This window comes from Penaeus chinensis, chromosome 16 (assembly GCF_019202785.1).
Source record: "Penaeus chinensis breed Huanghai No. 1 chromosome 16, ASM1920278v2, whole genome shotgun sequence".
NCBI classification, from domain to species: Eukaryota; Metazoa; Arthropoda; class Malacostraca; order Decapoda; family Penaeidae; genus Penaeus; species Penaeus chinensis.
Window position 1 is genome coordinate 26987443 of NC_061834.1, and position 12500 is coordinate 26999942.

At 48.4% G+C, this 12500-nt stretch overlaps 1 protein-coding gene across 3 annotated transcripts in view; it reads right to left on the minus strand.

The window, feature by feature from the left end:
• Window positions 1–12500, minus strand: part of LOC125033447 (protein yippee-like 2) — a 108351-nt gene that overhangs the window by 48053 nt on the left and 47798 nt on the right. The window lies entirely within an intron of this gene.

The following is a 12500-nucleotide window of genomic DNA, read 5'->3' on the forward strand; positions in this document are numbered from 1 at the left end:
CCCCCTTCCCCTTAGAGCACAGAGAATCACGCTCTGATGGATTTGGTGACGTAATATTGCTATACTCGATGGGCTTCTGGACAAGCGCTGAGGGTATCGGGTGTTGGTTAGTGGGGGGGGGGGGGATTAAGGATTGGAGGGGGAGGCAACAGGGAAGGAGTGAGGGGGGAAAGGGAAGAGGGGGAACCGGACGAAGAGAAGGAGCAAGGAGGAGGAGGAGGAGGAGGAGGAGGAGGAGGAGGAGGAATGAGAGGAGGGAGGAAGAGGGTGAAGGGAGTAGTGAGGAGTGGAAGGAAACGGCACAAAGAGGAAGGGGACGAAGTGAGGGCGTGGAAGAGATGAGCGTAAAGAGGGTCTCTCACACGCCAGAACACAAATTCTGTGTCGTCGTCACTGTCACAAAATCTAATTCCGAATCCAATCTACTCCATCATAACGATAACGAACCTATGCCCACGAAGCTACACGTCCATGCCCAACAACGACAGAAATTATATCAAGGTTACATTATAATCAATCTTCCATTAGCTTGACATCTGTTCCCGTCTGCACACACACACACCTGTCGCGTCGGGTTACATGTGGCCGACCTTGGGACTCACGTCTTGTGATTCCTGGTACAACTACGCCGCAATGAACACAACCCCCCCTCCCCCCGTGTCTCTCTCTCTCTCTCTCTCCCTCGTCCACGTAAAAACAGCTGGCCTCGCTACCTACCTGGCCAGAAACACGAGGGACAATGGGGCGCGTCCGAACACTTCTCCGAGCTTTGCATGTGTCGAGTCCGCACGTTCCGAGAAGTAATGCTAAATCTTTGTATGTTGTTACAGTTACACTATTGTTTGTGTGCGCGAGAGAAAGAAAGGTAGAAAAAAGACACAAAGGGGTTGAGTGAGGGAGATGGTGAGGGGGAGAGGGGGGGAGAGAGAGAGAGAGAGAGAGAGAGAGAGAGAGAGAGAGAGAGAGAGAGAGAGAGAGAGAGAGAGAGAGAGAGAGAGAGAGAGAGAGGGGGGGGGGAGGATGGGAGGGAGGGAGAGGGAGGGAGAGGGAGAGGGGGAGGGAGAGAGGGAGAGGGGGAGGGAGAGAGGGGAGAGGGGGAGGGAGAGAGGGGGGAGTCGGGGAGGGAGAGGGGGGAGTCGGGGAGGGGGGGGAGTCGGGAGGGGAGGGGGAGGGAGGGAGGAGAGAGGGAGAGAGGGAGAGAGGGTGGGAGAGAGGGAGAGAGGGTGGGAGAGAGGGAGAGAGGGTGGGAGAGAGGGAGAGAGGGGGGGAGGGAGAGAGGGGGGGGGGAGAGAGAGAGAGAGAGAGGGGGGGGGAGAGAGAGAGAGAGAGAGAGAGAGAGAGAGAGAGAGAGAGAGAGAGAGAGAGAGAGAGAGAGAGAGAGAGAGAGAGAGAGAGAGAGAGTGTGTGTGTGTGTGTGTGTGTGTGTGTGTGTGTGTGTGTGTGTGTGTGTGTGTGTGTGTGTGTGTGTGTGTGTGTGTGTGTGTGTGTGTGTGTGTGTGTGTGTGTGTGTGTGCGTGCATTTTCCGCTTCGTTTCCCTGCCTGGAGATGTGGTTGTCTGTGAGCCCTTGAGGACGTACTAGTGTGCACTTTCCACGGGTGTAAGTCAAGCAACATGATATTATACTACAAAAATAAAAGCTCCTTCTGCATGGTCAGTGAACTCAGTCGCAATACGTACATGTGTGCAGTTAAGGTGGGTCGTTCACCGCGTGTATACTTTTCTACATAAAAGCCCCAGTTAGGTGAAAATGGCTGATGAAACTATTCCATCTCTTTCACATATTACAGGACATCAAATGTTATTAAGGTTTGAAATCATCCACTACATAGTGCTTTCATTTGTGTGGTTATCATTAGACATGATGTACTTCTCATCACACGAATAATTCCTGCAAAGTGACAGACAGACAGATTGATATGCAGACGAATAGATAGATAGATAGACAGATAGAAATTGTGCTTGACACACACACATACATAGAAAGAGAAAGAGAAAGGGGTGGGGCTGGGGGGCGTGTACCTACAGAAACACGTGACCACATCACAGAAATACTACGCATCGCCACCTTCATCGGAATTGGCTCTTTCCAACACATATTCTAAATATAAAACAGCCTTTCCTTATGGGGTATCCATCCTCTCGTTTTTTCCAAATAAATACAGTTGACCTTCATTCCACTACATGGTTTATTTTCACTTAACATCTGGCAGTTTACTCCATGTCAGTGCGACGTATATTCCAATCGTGAGTGTCAATGCAGGGGTCAAGACCCTTGATACAGCCATGTCACTGGGATGAACACTTGCCCTGATTATTCCTCCTTCCTGTCTGCCTTTCTTCTCATATCCCAACTCTTCATAATCGACCAGTAAAGCCATCACGGTCATATGTGAAAGCTTTCATACATGTAAATCGACGATACTGTATCACGCCCATCCTGCCCTCTTGGGCGCTCTGATAACGCGTTCTGACCCCCTCCCCTTCGATCCGACCATAAGTCATATGCTACCCCTTCCTTGCTGCAAAGATAACGTTCCTGCCACGCCCATAAAACCAGAGAACGACTCTCCCCTATCTCTCTTCTCTCGTTCTCTTTTCTCTCTATATTCCATCTCTCTCGCCTTTCACCCCCTCTCTCTCTTCTTTTCCGCCCTCCCACCTCTTTCACTGATTATCCTCCCACTCTCCTTTCACCTCGCTTTGTTCTTCCCTCTCTCTTTCTCTAATCTCATTCATTGCTCTCTCTCTAAAAACTTTATGGACTACGGAATCATAACCAATCTGTGACGAAAAATTCCCATTGCTCTCATTTAACGTGCCTAGTTGCCAGTCATTCTTCTACGTTAAACAGACTCCCCCCCCCCCCCCTTTCTCTCTCTCTCTCTCTGAAGTCAGCGAGCACACTCACACAGTCATGGGATATTTTCGTGAAAGAGAACCATCTTATTTTGGTAGCTAACTCTTGAATGGTAAAAAACTGCGTATGACCCCCGTGCCTCCCCCTCCCCCTCCCCGGGACTGCCTGGACTATATATAGAGCTTCTTCCTAACACCCACCCCCAACCCTCCCAGACCCTCCCTCCTCACTCACCCTTTCCTTCTACCCACTCCATCACCCACCCTCTTCTACTATCCGCAACCTTCACTGGGATGCTTCTTCTGCCTACTTTAATCTATTTTGTCATTTACACCCTCTTGTTGACACTGTCTTTGTTACCATGTTAGTTTTATATCTTTCAACTTTCACATCTTTCTTAAAAGCTATTTATGGGGCGTGTGTACGTAAACAATGGTGAGTGTGAGTGCGTGCGCGCGAACGTGTGCATGTGCCTGCCCTGCGGCTCTCGATGGTCTGCGTGAGAAGCCAAGTGTCAGTCTTTCATCGACGCGCGAGGCCGCAAACTCAGCTCTTATACACAGACCTTTTGCTTGTTGTTGTTCTCGTCAGCTAGTTGGAGCGCGAGTGCAGCGAGACCCGGCGCCTGCAATGTGCACAACCGCGATTCATCATTTAACAATGCCTTGTTGCTAAGGGAGCGTTCTGGGTAGTCTTATATGCAATTTAAAAATGGGCCAATCGTCAGTGTCCCCTGCCGTACACATGGACATAGACCACACTGTGTTGAATTTCCTGGTGAGATACAAAAAGTGTGTAAATATATCTTATCTTATCATATTTAAAGCACTGTTGAAAGAGAGTGGCATTGACAGATTACAGGTCGTGAGGGATAACTTGCGAGTTCCTTCACTCATAGCCTATCGGTCACGTGGCTGTCCCTACCTCTTCCCCCGCCTTCCCTTGCACCTATCCTGCATGCAGCGTTATCGAGGAGGAGGGCAATAGGCCCCTAGGAGAACCGGTCATTTACCTGCTGCAGGTAACTTAACATCCTTTTCTGAACAGCGCGAGCACCACTGTTGCCGGGCGCCGCCATCCGCCCTCTCCCCTCCCCCTTATCACCCTGACCTGCCTCCTGCCTGCCCTGCCCCGTCTGCTGAACTCTTGTCTCCCCTCCGCATGCCCGCTCGTCTGCTGAACCCTCTCTTGTCTGCGGCGCCCGCCAGGTCGTCTGCTCGGCTGGCTTCACCTGCTCAACTTCCTCGCACATTCTCTCACTTTCTGCTTCCATCCGTCTTGCCTCCCTACTCCTCTCTGGGACTGCCTGTGTCTGAGTGATGGGACTGAAAACTCTGTAAGTAATCAGCCTCATACGCCATCTGAGGCTGCAGACCTTCCCACCCTGCACAAAGTTGAATGACCTTTCAGAAAAGCCAAATGTCCAGTGATCGACATGATCGCCGCCAGACTCCTCCGTGCACCTCCATACGCACAGGATGTTTGTGGTCTTGGCGGCGTGTTCCCCCGATCCCCCGAACCACAGGATCTGGTGTCACTGCGTTCCCCTCGCGACTTAACGTTCTTAAAACTTCAGTTTACCACTATGGTTGTTTATAATTCGAATGGTATACATTCTAACTTCCACAGGAATCCGGACACACTCCTGACGTGCATCTTTTGTCCCGAACTCATTTATGTTGATGATGAGTCACCAACTTGTCTCATTATCTCTTCCTCACTTCCATCTGTCTCGCCCCAACACCAAGTGCCTTGACACGTCCAGCTAAACTCATCAGAGAACAAAGAATTTCCAAGTGAAAACGAACCAACGCACGCAATCGCAAATCACGAGATCCTTCTCCATGACATAACACGCCACCGCAGACGCATCGGCTGCCTCTCACCACAATCGACACTGACGTCGCCAGCAGCACAAGGCTCGACAACGCAGATTCGCCTCCACAAAAAAACGGCGTAAATCGGCCTCACGTCGCGTTGTGTTCCCTTCAATGTTGCAGCGTCACGTTGCACGACTTGCAGGAGCTGCAGTTGAGACGACTTCACAGGTGCTGTGCTGGCGTGGGATGGATCTCGCTTTTTTATGCGACTCACCTCTCTCTATCCCGAGGAAGAAAGTCGAAACTTTGGATAACAAGCATGAAAAACATATGAAGAAACCAAAAGGAAAGAAAATAACAGGAACAGACCAGCACTAAAACAAGAAAGAAAGAAAAAAATACTTTCGCCGCCACCAATCGCGCCATACTCCTCCTCCTTCCTTCTTTTCCTCCTTTCCCTTTCCCTGCGTCATCTCCCATTCGCCCCTTCCCCAGACAGGGCGTCGGAGTGCACAACAGAGGCGCCTTCACCCCGCTCTCCGCCCGAGGCTCCGCAAAGGCACCAACGCCAGCGGACGTCAGGAGTCTCAAGGGCAGTCAATAACCCCGTGGGTGGTTGGCTGCTCTCCTGAAAAGCCTCTTCTGCTCCCCGCTCTCCTTTCTACGTGTTTCTTACATTTGGATTGCTTTGTTCTCGATGGATTATCTGTCTACTCTTTCGTGCACTTTAATACCCCCCCCCCCCCCTCTCTCTCTCTCTCTCTCTCTCTCTCTCTCTCTCTCTCTCTCTCTCTCTCTCTCTCTCTCTCTCTCTCTCTCTCTCTCTCCATTTATTTCTCACTCACCTTTTCCTAGTCTTCTCTATCCCTTGATACCTTCTCTCATTGCCTGCATTGGTCTCTCCTCTCTCTTTTGACCCCTGCTTGTCACCGCTATCCCCTGCATTACTACTGCTTCTACGCACGCTTCTTGCTTTTCTGAACTGCTCGTAGATGTATGTGTTCCAACAGAGGTACTTCATGTCCTGTTCTTAGTTTCTCTCTTTCAAGCAATAGCGATGGGTAGGGTTAAGCATTGCCGTCATTAGGCGTATGAATATAACCATTACCTTATCTTCATTGACGTAAGAAAAAAACCTCATATAATATTGAGGTAACTGAATAATAATCATCATCATCATCATCATCATCATCATCATCATCATCATCATCGTTATCGTTATCGTTATCGTTATCGTTATCGTTATCGTCGTCGTCGTCGTCGTCGTCGTCGTCGTCGTCGTCGTCGTCGTCGTCGTCGTCGTCGTCGTCGTCGTCGTCGTCGTCGTCGTCGTCGTCATCGTCATCGTCATCGTCATCATAGTCATAGTCATAGTCATAGTCATAGTCATAGTCATAGTCATAGTCATAGTCATAGTAATAATAATAATAATAATAATAATAATAATAATAATAATAATAATAATAATAATAATAATAATAATAGTAATAGTAATAGTAATAGTAATAGTAATAATAATAATAATAATAGTAGTAGTAAAAACAATAACAACAATGCTCAAACAATGCTATGGATTCAACAGCAATAATAAACAACAACCATAACTTTGATGATAATGGTGATTATCATGATAAACTCTCACGTCACCACTTTCAAGCGAATTTCTATACAGGCTTTTCTCCTCCATGTCTTTGCGCACCCTTTCATTAACTTTACTTATCTTACCTTTCCTTCAAGCAAAAACAGGACAGCAATCCCACAGGGTAACCATATATCAAACAAACAAATAGATACATACACAAACACACATACAAAGAAGGGGTGCTCCCTCGAGAAGCCCCACAGATGGTTGAGGCGACAATCACACAATCAATATCCAGCGGACCTGTGTGGCTCTCCGGTGCCTCCCCCACCCCAGGCTCCCTCGGACCGTGCCGATAACAGGGCAGGGCCTCCTCGCCCTCACTTCCGTATCAGCTGATTCGTGTGCATCAGCTGATACCCGAGTTGAAGACAAGATGAGGCTTCTCTGTCTTTTTTTCCTATTTTGTTTTTTCTTATTCTCTCTCATTCTTTCACTGTATTTCTAACATGCCAAGAAAAATCTGGTCAACCCTCTCCCTCAATCCTCTACCCCCCCCCCCCCCCCCACACTGCAAAAGTTCTGCAGGTGGTGCTGTATGAGACTGGTTTCAGGAATTTCCACCCAGCTGAGAGGAAGGGAGGGAGGGAGGGAAGGGGGCATGCAAGGGTGAGTGGATGGGTGGATAGGTAGGGGGGAAGCGAGGATGGAGATAGGCAGACAGAAAGCTCTGATAAGCTAATAACAGTGAAACACAACAGCCACAGATATAAGCTGGTTTAAACAGAGAAAAGAAAAAAACAAAAAGAGTGTACACACGCTAAATGGGGCATGGTTAATGGTGTTATCTTTCCTTGAGTATTTCTTTGTGTGTTTGTCATCCTTTGTCTCTTGTTTCGGAGAACCCGGTAACAACCTCATAGCATATGACAATAACTGTTAATAATTACCCATCAACATAAACTACAGTTAGTCACAAGCTGTTCTTTTGGGCAGATGCGCTATAGCCGAGGCAGCGAGGGGCAAAAGTGGCGTATGTTGACTCGTGATGACATGGTGACAGGTACGGGATGACGTCACATGCTTAAATGACCGCGAGTGACACCGTGACACAAGACAGGAGCCATTGTCTGAGGCTGAAGACAAAGGTTCGAAAAGACTTGCCATTCCCCTTCTCTTCCTCACTCTCCTATCGCCTCATGACGTTCTCCCTCATTCACTTACCATACCTGTTCCCCTCTGTATCTCTCCGCAAATCGGTTTGCCGGCCTGTCTCTCGCCCTTAAAACAAGACAAAACATAAAACAAGACTTATCACTATCGCTGTGTTAATCTCGTATGCCGCATACCGCGTATGCCTCAGAGCAACTCCACCTTACGCCCCCTCCCCACCCTGCTTCGATGACCCACCCTCTCCTGTGACGTCACTGAAAGGTCAATGGGTACAATCCCGGCCCTCTTCTCTCGGGGCAAACCAATAAGCCTTTCGGAGCGAGAGATATCTCCTTATCTATCGCCCTTTTCGTGATTTCTCCTCTGAGAATATTCACAAGCCTTATCTCTACTTCCCTATTTTTCACGACTTCCGCTTCCTTTCGCCGTGTCCTTCCTGGTTTAAGTCCAATCGTCTCACACTTCCCTCCCTTACACGGCTTCTGGCACAGGTCCGCGGCACGCAGGCTGTGGGTGCCACCGACACAGGAGCGAGAGCTACTGTTGCGGCACCGTAATTTGTTGTTTATTTTGATGACGTCACGCGCCTTGGCAAGGTGCCAATTGTTGTCGCTGAGTGTGTATATACACTACTGATAATCTTATCAGGCGAAGCTGATGGGCCTGACACACCTTTAGTAACACGCCCCGCTGCTTAAATCGCCCTGGCGGTCAAGTGCCCACACGCGCACATCTTTAACAGTCTTACTGCCCGTGTACTGGTGTCCTCTGTGACCTGGACATCCCAAAGCGCTGCCGGAGGGATTCTGGTAGCGGAAGTACCACCAGAGCACTATGCTTCTTCTCCCAAGCTTCCCGTGAACGATAACATCGGTCGCGGGTTATTTATAGTCGGGTGATCATTACCTCCCTCCTCCCTCTAGCCTTATCTATCACGTCGCCTGGCACGTGAGAAGTCACACCCTGGCTGCACTAAGGCAAAACCTTTATTCAAACCCATCACGCTATTTTATGGACATTATCAGTGTATTATCAGCAGTGTATAATGAACATATCATTGCATGAATGTGAATTGCGCGGTTAGCCAGCCTGCGGTGACTGCCAGATGTAGGCCTGGAACCTTGTTTGAGAACTATTGATTGTAGGTTATTTAGGCAAAGCTGAGGAAGCGATCGGGTTAGGATCACCGCCAGCATGGCTCGGTTATTCATCTTTAAGCCATGGGAACCCCTCAGAATCAAAATATCTAAGAGAAAAACGAGAGAAAGTAAGTGAGAGAGCTAGAGAGAGCTAAAGACAGATAGACAGATAGATAGATAGAAAAAGAGAGTAATAAAGCATGCATGCATGGATTCATAACATATATCAAGCAGTACGATTATACCAAACCGTGCCCGCGGAGGCAACCTAGTTCAGACTGTCTGCTGAGAGATCACAACCTAAATTTCAACCTCCGAGGCCGTATATCCAGAACGTTCGGCAAGTCGTGGACCAACCAGTCAGTCCCTGTATATAAGCGACAGAACCTGAACATAATCTCGCATATAATATTCACGTAAATATAGCAAGAACACTAAAAGGACGAGCAGTCTACCCTCTACCATGAGAGTGTATAGAACATTCTACTGCTGGAGTGTCGAGCGCGGGCGGGAAGGAAATCAATAGCAGAGGGTGGGCGTGTGGGGGGAGGGGGCACCGGGCGAGGGAGGAGTGAAAGAGGGAGGAGGGAGGGACAGAGGAGGAGGAGAAGCAGGAGGGGGGTGTCTGTTTACAAACATTCCCAGCTGATTCTCTCTCTCGGTGTCGCCCTCGCCGCTCGCTTTTTACTTTCCTTTTTTTCTGTCGTTCTTTCTCTCTCTCTTTCCTTTTCCCTCTCTCTCTCTTTCTTTCTCTTCCTCTTTACCTTTATGTCTTTCTCTCTTTGCCTGTCTCCCTTTAGCTCTCGCTTTCTGCCTTGCTCTCGGTCTAGCTCTCGCTCGTGGTCTCGCTCTCGCTCTCTCTCTCTGTCTGTATCGCTCTCTCTCTCTGTCTGTATCGCTCTCTCTCTCTCTGTCTCGCCCTTTCTCTCTCTTTGTCTCTGTCTCGCTCTCCCTCTCTGTCTCTGTCTCTGTCTCTGTCTCTGTCTCTGTCTCTCTCTGTCTCGCTCTTGCTCTCGCTCTCTCTCGCCCCCCCCCACCCCCCCATCACAGCCTTAGACTCAGGGGGCAGTGATTTCGCTTATTAGAAGAGGTTTTGTTGCCGAGGTGAGGGCTACGCAGGAGTGGTAATGGGCTGCAGCCTGGTGGTGCCTCCGTGTGGCCGGGGCTTGGGAGGCACCGACCGGGGATACAGGTCATGAAAGCAAAAATGGAGGGGTGTATTGGTAAATGGCGTGAAACAGAGAGAGAGAGAGAGGAGAGAGAATGGAGTGAGAGAGATTGAGGAACGGGGCGAGGGAGAGAGAGGAGAGAGAATGGAGTGAGAGAGATTGAGGAACGGGGCGAGGGAGAGAGAGGAGAGAGAATGGAGTGAGAGAGATTGAGGATAAGGGCGAGGGAGAGAGAGGAGAGAGAATGGAGTGAGAGAGATTGAGAGATTGAGGTAGGGGGCGAGGGAGAGAGAGAGGAAGGGACAGGAAGGAAAGAGAGGGAGAGGGAGAGGGAGGGGGAGAGGGAGAGGGAGAGGGAGAGGGAGAGGGAGAGGGAGAGGAAGGAGAGGGAGGGAGGGAGGGAGGGAGGGAGGGAGGGAGGGAGAGAGAGAAAGAGATAGATATATAGATAGATAGATAGAGATAAGGGGGGATAGGGGCGGGGATAGGGTGAGGAAGAGGGAGAGGAAGAGGGTGTCGGAAAAGAGAGATGGAAAGAGTGGAGAGTAGAAAGAATGACTAACAATATCCATGCAAGAGCGAGCGTGTGCCTGTTTGCACCTCCGTCGCAAGAGATAACGTTGCAGCGAATTACAACACAAAGGTACTCGTGACAGGCTCGTGTGAGGCCGACCGACTTTCACCCTCTCCGCCGGACCGTTCCAGGCATCGAGTCCCGCCCGCTCAGCCTCCAGGACATCCTCGCACACGCACTCACTTCTATTTCGTATTATCCTTGTTGCTGTCCCTTGCGTCTCCACTTCAAGCGTGAGGTTCTTAAAGACACCTGACACTTGCTATGGGCCTCACTCCTTTCTCCGTTTCTCTGTCTCTGAATCTGTCTGTCTGTCTCTCTCGTACCTTTATGGTTCGTGACGAGCAAACATGGTGATGATGATGATGATGATGATGATGATGATGATGTGATGATGATGATGATGATGATGATGATGATGATGATGATGATGATGATGATGATGATGATGATGATGATGATGATGATGATGATGATGATGATGATGATGATGATAATGATAATGATAATGATAATGATAATGATAATGATAATGATGGTGATGGTGATGGTGATGGTGATGGTGGTGGTGGTGGTGATGGTGATGGTGATGGTGATGGTGATGGTGATGATGATGATGGTGATGATGATAATAACAATAACAGTGATGATATTGATAATAATATGACATTAACAATGATAACGAATGATCGCCGCCTTGCCTGCAACGGGAGAGAAATTGAACGTTGAAAGCAACATCATCTCTTTCGTAACCGTCACTCAAGCCTCGCCTATTGGCCAACTTCATGCCTTCCAGCTGTGTACACCCTGCGCCGCACCCTTCATTCATGCCAATCTGCACTGCTGTAATTATTCAGGAAAGCGACGACAATTCACTAGGGCAGCCCAGTCTTAGGCGAGAAGAATACCCACACGACTGTCCTTCCTATTATCTTCCGTTCGTTTTATTCTGATTTGGCACGCCAGCCTTGGCATCGTGTATCTTGCCGTTTGCACAGATTTTATTTCGGCTGTTCCTCGCTTGGCAAAAAATACAGCAGAAACAATGATTACAAAGAAACACCAGGTTTTAAAAATAACACAAAAGTCGGGACAAAGCCAACTTCAGTAATAGAATAAAAAAACAAGAATAATGGTCTCCAAGCATTGAGGTGTGCGTAACAAAAGCAAAAAGGTTTAATGATTCTAGCAAAGACAGTGACAAAAGCAAATATGACTCAACAAAAGAACGGATGATAAAGACAAAAAAAAAACAAACATAAAAAAAGGGAAATGTGATTATGTTAAACATACAAACGATACGCTATAGTCCTATAGAGAAATATAAAACCATGTGAGATAACGTCACCAAACATATAGAAGGCGAAGGAGAAGGGAAAACAACAAGACGAAGGAAGAGAAGGGGGGAAGAGAGAGGGTGACGAGAGAAGGAAAGGCGAAGATGAGGAGGAAAGAGGTTGGAGAAAGACGGGGGAGGAAAATGCGTGACGCGGGAAAGTTGGAGGAGGAGGAGGAGGAGGAGAAGCGGAGAAAGAAAGGAAGGGTGAAGGATAAAGAGGAGAATAAGGAGGAGGAGGAGGACGAGGTAGAGGGAGCGAGAGAGAGCAAGGGGGAGCAAAGGACGACGTAGAGGCGGGGGCATCGTCTTCGTAACAACTCCACTTCCTCAATAAAGTGTGGGAGTTAACCACAGTTCTCAATCATACTTGGAGAATTTCGTGTTCTTCAAATGCAGTGAACACGGCTCCTCTACATAAACAGACCTTTATATACTGCCAGAAGGACTCAAATAAAGGAAAGTACTAATGTTAACACTGAATAACTTTTCGTGCATAAGTATGGTTAGCAATGCATACTGTGTATGCAAAAACATATGCAAAGGCACAGTATCTCTCTCTCTCTCTCTCTCTCTCTCTCTCTCTCTCTCTCTCTCTCTCTCTCTCTCTCTCTCTCTCTCTCTCTCTCACACACACACACACACACACACACACACACACACACACACACACACACACACACACACACACACCTGTATCTATAAATTTGTTCCCAAACGCACACTAGAACAAGGATGAGCTGCCTTGACAGAAAATATATTTAGACTTCATATTAAATTAATCCTCTAAATTATGACTCCGGCGAATACGAATTGCAGATTTCCATCAACCGGAGATGAAAAAAAAA